The sequence below is a fragment of the Arachis duranensis genome, chromosome 7 (assembly GCF_000817695.3).
Source record: "Arachis duranensis cultivar V14167 chromosome 7, aradu.V14167.gnm2.J7QH, whole genome shotgun sequence".
NCBI lineage: Eukaryota > Viridiplantae > Streptophyta > Magnoliopsida > Fabales > Fabaceae > Arachis > Arachis duranensis.
The window spans coordinates 13,738,023-13,744,194 of NC_029778.3; positions in this window are offsets into that span (position 1 = coordinate 13,738,023).

The window sequence follows — 6,172 nt, forward strand, 5'->3', positions numbered from 1 at the left end:
TGGATACCTACTTTCCAACGTAATTGAGAGCGCACCATTTAAAGTTCTTTAGCTCCAGATAATTCACTTCGAGTGCAGGGAGGTCAGAATCCAATAGCATCTGCAGTCCTTTGTCAGCCTCTGAATAAGATTTTTGCTCAGGTCCCTCAATTTCAGCCAGAAAATACCTGAAATCATAGAAAAACACACAAACTCATAGTAAAGTCCAGAAATGTGAATTTTGCTTAGAAACTAATAAAAATATACTAAAAACTAACTAAATCATACTAAAAACTATATAAAAATAATGCCAAAAAACGTATAAATTATCCGCTCATCAGTCTTGTTTCAAACTTTTTTAAAAAGTTTTGAATCCTCTTTGAAGAAGTTCTAAAATAAATTTATTTTTCTGTTGCCTTATTGTAATTGAAACCACTGTTCAATTTTGACAAAGTTGATTTAAAGTTGGCATGCGCTATTTTAAATGAAGTTTTGAAAAGCTTCCTTGTTTAGTGGAAACCTATCCGTTTGTAACACACCACTTATTTCTTTTACCAATTTATAAGTAAATTTTTACCTTGGATTTTCTTTTCTAAATAGAGTTTAACTTCAACTTTCGTCCTTGCTGTGAATTTTTATACACGCTTGTTTGAATATGAACTTTGAGAATTTTCGAACAAGCATTTGATTTTTCTTCCTAGTTTTATGATTACTTTTGGTTAAGTTGTGCACCTAACTATCTTTCTAAAATATTTGAGGAAATATTTTAGCTCTTAGCCAAACCTATATGCATTCTGTTTTTAAAACTCTACATAATCTACTTCAACATGAAATTGTATTAAAGTAGAGCCACATTTATGCTTTTGTTACTCTCTTGAAGAATGTTTGTTGCTTAACTTTTCTTTTAGACTGCGAAGTGATTTTTCTGCAAATTTTCAACTCTTTCATGAACAAAGTATTCGGAAGTATTTTCAATCGTGCCCTTGAGTTATGTGAGCTTTGCCTTGGGTTTGAGATATTCTTTTCTGTAAACCTCATACTTCTTCGACTCAACTTGAATTTGTTTCAGACTAATGCGCCGAGTTTTCTTCTTATTGGTCCTATTGAATTTCTTTGATCCAAGGGTTATCATTAAAATTGTCAAATCGATTTACTTCTAGCAAACTTCATTGCTTGAGCATCTTTGTTTACCTGGGATTGCATACATTCTCTCAAATCTATGAGTATTATCCTTGACAATTGTCTCTCCTTTCTAAATCTTGTATCCTTCTGAGAAGACTCGAAAATTATTTTGATGTCACGTGTGATCTATAGACGTAGTAATGCGATGTGTTAGTTCTTTAAGACGCGATATGTGTATATGAAAGGTGAAGCGGTAGGTGTACCACATTATGAGTTGTGGGTATTTTGTTCCTTGGGAACGGATTTGCGGGTGTTAGACTTATAATCGACTATGGGGACTGTAAAGTGTTTGATGGAGTAGGAAGGTTGAAGTTCTGAAGTGGATAGGAGACCTATGAGAGGATGTTATAGCCGTTGTTCTAATGCCAACCTGTTTTGGTAGCCTTTATGTCACATTAATTACCGCTTCATTTTGTGAACGCCTATCTTGATTTGCACCCTATTTTGTTACCTCAAATTTTTGTAAAGTCTTGAGACCATATGATCTTTTGCATCAAGCCTATCTAGTATCTTCTGCTTTACACCATACTTTATCCCTATATTTAAATCTTATGGTTATTCGGTATTTGAACAGTTATACATATATGCTAAGATTTCTTACTTTTCTAAAAGTATTTAAAAGTACTAAGACTATGTATTGTCTTATGTATTACTTTAATTTTCGAGAACAAAAATTTTTGTAAGGTCGGTAGAATGTAAGACCTAGAACTTTTGAAAAGTTTTATTATAATCAAGTCTCAAATCATATAGTTACTTATAGTCTTAATTTCAGAAATTATTATATTAAGGATAATTAAAGCAAATTTTGATTAATTGAATTTGAAATAAATTAAGATTATTATCCAATTTTACAATTATTAGATTATTTTCTATATTTAAATTATAGAGTTGGTAATCATGAAATAATAAGAATTTCATATGATTTAGACTAAATTAATATTTTAAAATATTAATACTGCTGTTTTGGAAAATAAAAAAATTAATTATATTATCTCTAATTATTGGATTTGAGCATTTTATTGAAAATAATTTGTAAAATTGATGAACAAGTAGTATTTTTATACATTATTACTGTTGGATTAAAAATTATTTCTAATTACTATATGATCCCTAATTTCATTTGAAATTACAAAACTACCCTTAAACCTAATTTTTACCTAAACCCTAATTCCCAAATTGGAAAAAACCTAACCTAGTGAGCCGTTCCCCAAACCCAGCAGCTGCATCCTACCCGGTTCCCTTTCACCCTCCTTTTTTATGCAACACACCCTAGCAATACAGCAGCAGCTGCTGCAAAGTGAAAGAAAGAAACGAAGAAAGAAAGGGGTAGAGGGAAGGGGGTACCGCGGAAGGAGAGTGAGGGAGGAGGAGGGAAGGCGGCGTGGTAGGCGTCACTACCACCGTCGCTGCCGCTGCTGACAAGGAGGTATGAGATCTGTGAGAGCCGAGGAAGGAGAAGGAAGAGAAGGCCGCACTGCCGCCGCAGCCGTTGCGCCTCTACCGTTCAGTTCATCCATGAGCTGCCGCCAGAACCGCACGAGGAGGAGCGTCGCTGTCCTGTGGAGCCCGTGTCGTCTCCATTCAGTCCGCTGCCGGACAGAGGCCGCGCGACTCTGAGGGAGGAAGACGCGGCCAGTGACGCGAAGAGCGCAACCCACTGCACGAAGCTGAGCCACCGCGTGCTGTCACTGCCGCCGAGCTCCTATGACGGTGCCGAGCTCCTTTGGCCACCGCCGACAAGATCTGAACAAAGGGAAGCTTGAGGAGAGAGAGAGATCGACGGGAGGGGTTTTCGCCCGTGCGGTCGCGCCTCCACCGCTGCAGATCCTCCACTGCCTCTCACTGTCGCTAATGTCCTCCGATGCCGTTACTTGCCGTTCGAAGCTGCTGCGATGCCACTACCATCACCGGAAAGGGTTTTAAGTCTGGTTTCTGTTCTTTCAGAATTTTGGAAAGGTTTTTGACACTGCGTGATTGTTACAGTCTCCGTCATCGGGGTTTTACATCGCCGCTGTCGCTTGAAATTATTGACAGAGCCGCTGCCGGGTCGATTTGGAGTTGCGGCTGCTTCATTTTGTTAATTCAGTAAGTATTTCTGTTTCGAAAGGCCTGCATTAGTGTTCTGTTCTGTGTAGTAAAATATTTGCGATGTTAATGGTTTTAGGAGTTAGAATCCGATTTGCTTGTGCCGTTTGTAGCTGTTTCTGCTTTTGAGAGAGCAAGTAGAGCTGAGGTTTTGATTGCCGGTGATTTTGGGTTGAGACGAAAAGAACTCTGTGAGGCGTTTGGGCTATGGTTTTGCGTATTGAGGTAGGGGCTTTTCTAAAAAGCTATTTTTTATCTGGAATTGTTATAAATGGATACTGGTGTAAGAATTATATACTTTTAGTGATTGTACCAATCTTATGTATTGTTTGGCTACTTTGGATGAATATGATTATATGTTTTGATTAGATTATTGTTTGGTTTTGATAAATGGAATTGTTGCTGAACTGTTTCTTTAAAGTTTTGGAAATGAGTTTAATCGGTTGATAATGATTTGATTTTGAAACGGTTTCCTTGAGATATGAAAATGAGATGACTGTTGGATTTAGCTTGCTTTTGAACTGATTTTGGATTTTCGGACCGTTGAAAAGGATTGTGGAACGATTTAGTTGGGACCCGAACCGGGTGGCAATGTCCAAATTTTAGGAGAGGTGTTGCCAAAATTTCTATAAAAATCCTAGACTTTGTTTGAAAAGTTATTTAGAAAAGTTTGGATTTGAGTAATTGTATTATTTGATTTATCAAGAAAATATTTATGTTTTCAAACTTAATTTATTTAAGTAAACTATATGTCTTGAGTTCGATTTATTTTGAAATGAATTATTTTACCATTTGAATCACTGAAGGAAAGTATTATGTTCTAATATTAGTTTTAATATAAAAAGGGACTTTTGCTTTTGGTTAGACTTAAAGGTTTCGTTCAGAGGAGCTTTTAGTAATTTTAAAGAAAATTGAACTTTGACTGAATAATTGCGTTTGTGACATTTTGGAAGAAGTCAGAGAATTGGTTTTAAGGAAGAACCTGAAAGTGGTTTTAATTTAAATGAATCGATTCCGTTTCAAGTGAATTGACTTTGGATTGGGTTGGAACTTATGACTTTATATGATCTGATTTTATAATAAACTCTGTTTTTATTTGCTTAAACCAAGGATCTATGATTTTAAGAAATTCAATGAATTTTTAAGAAATTGAGATAGGTTGTCCTTCCCTAAAGTCTTGAGACTTGGCTGAGAAATTTTATTATCGAATCCTATATTAGGATGAATGATTTTGAATCCTTAAAAGGAGATTTTAATTTGACTTGATTTTGGAATTTTGGAAATATGATGCTGAGGGTGACTTGTTTTAGAAAAGAGAAAGTTACATTTGAGGAAGTGGCTATGAGCCTGAAAAGATTTGTGAAATGGAGATTTTAAAGCCAAGGCTAGAAAGAATTAGTTTTCGATTTCAAAGTAAATGGAATTGAGAAAAAGTGATTTATGAATGATGATTTTATGAGTTTGATGATGTTGGATGGTGGAAGTGCTTTTATGTTATGAGCCAGAATGGCTGTATATGATAATGAATTATGGCTGACTGTGAAATATGTTATGAGCCGAGATGGCTGTATATGAGAATGAATTATGACTGATTGTGGAATATGTTATGAGCTGGATGGCTGAGTATGAATATGGATGATTTTGAGCTGATAAAGTGATTGTTGCACTTCCAATTATCTGAGATATGAATTTTCCTGGGTAGAAGCAGTGGCTAGCCACCGCGTGCTCCAGGTTGAGACTTGATACTCTGGTGACCCTATGTCGTAAGTATGACCGAACACTGTGAAAGTTTCAGATGAGCTCGCCCCCGTGAATATACACCAGTAAGGGTGTTGGATGTGATTTATGATTATGTTTGTGAATAACTCGAGTTGGGGATGCACGACAGAGGGACAGTCTAATGGTTAGCTACCAGGACTTGTCAGGTTGGCTTTATAACCGACAGATGAGACTCATCGGCCAGTAGGACAGCCATTCATCATATGCATCTATGTGACATTGTTTGAGTGTGCATATTATACTTGGTTTGCCTTTGTGATTACTTGTGATTAACTGCTAATTGTTCTACTTGCAATAGCTGTTTGTTTGTACTTGAACTTTCCTAATTATGTTTGCAACTGAGACTCTGTTGGACTATGGTGATTGGTTGTTGTTTGGGTTGTTTGGGCCTAGAGCCGTGGTTGATCATGAGGTGCGCTGAAGGCCATGTCTGGTTAATGTTTCTGGTTTGGAAAAGTATGAAGACTAATCTAGTTCAGCATAGATAAACCTTTTGAAAGGATTTTGAATTTTTTATAAAATGAACAGTTTCCTCTTTCAGAAAAGATTTTCAGATTTTTCTTGATAGTAAACCTTTGCTTTTGAAAAGATGCATAAGGCGGTTATTAATCACTGAAATGATTTTATCCCGCGTATCCTATTATAGTAATTCTCAAAAACCCTCTACTGAGAACCCTTTTGAGGATGATGTTCTCACCCCCCTACAAATTTTCCTTTTCAGGATGTGGACATAGAAGTCACGAAGAGTCTATCTAATTGTTGTCGTGATGTTTTGTATTGATTTAGTTAGTGCTTATTCTTCCCTCGCCCTTATCTTTATACATTTTGTAAGAGGGATAGGAATTGTATTGATTAGTGCTTGTAAAGTTATTTAATATATATACATATGTATGTACTCTTTGTGTGTTTTGTAAGTTGTATGGTAGGTACGGATGTACGTTACCTAACAAAAGTATTTTGGAGCAGTTTTGCGGTTTAAAGTTTTAAACAGACTCATATTCGAGCTATTAGAATAGTGCAGTCAGAAATGTGACTTTTGATAATTTGAGTGTTACACCACCAGCCTCTGCCGTTACCAGGGACGGACCCATGCATAAAAAAGAGGGGGCATTTGCCCCGCAAAGGTTTTTCAAAAAAAAAGTAATAC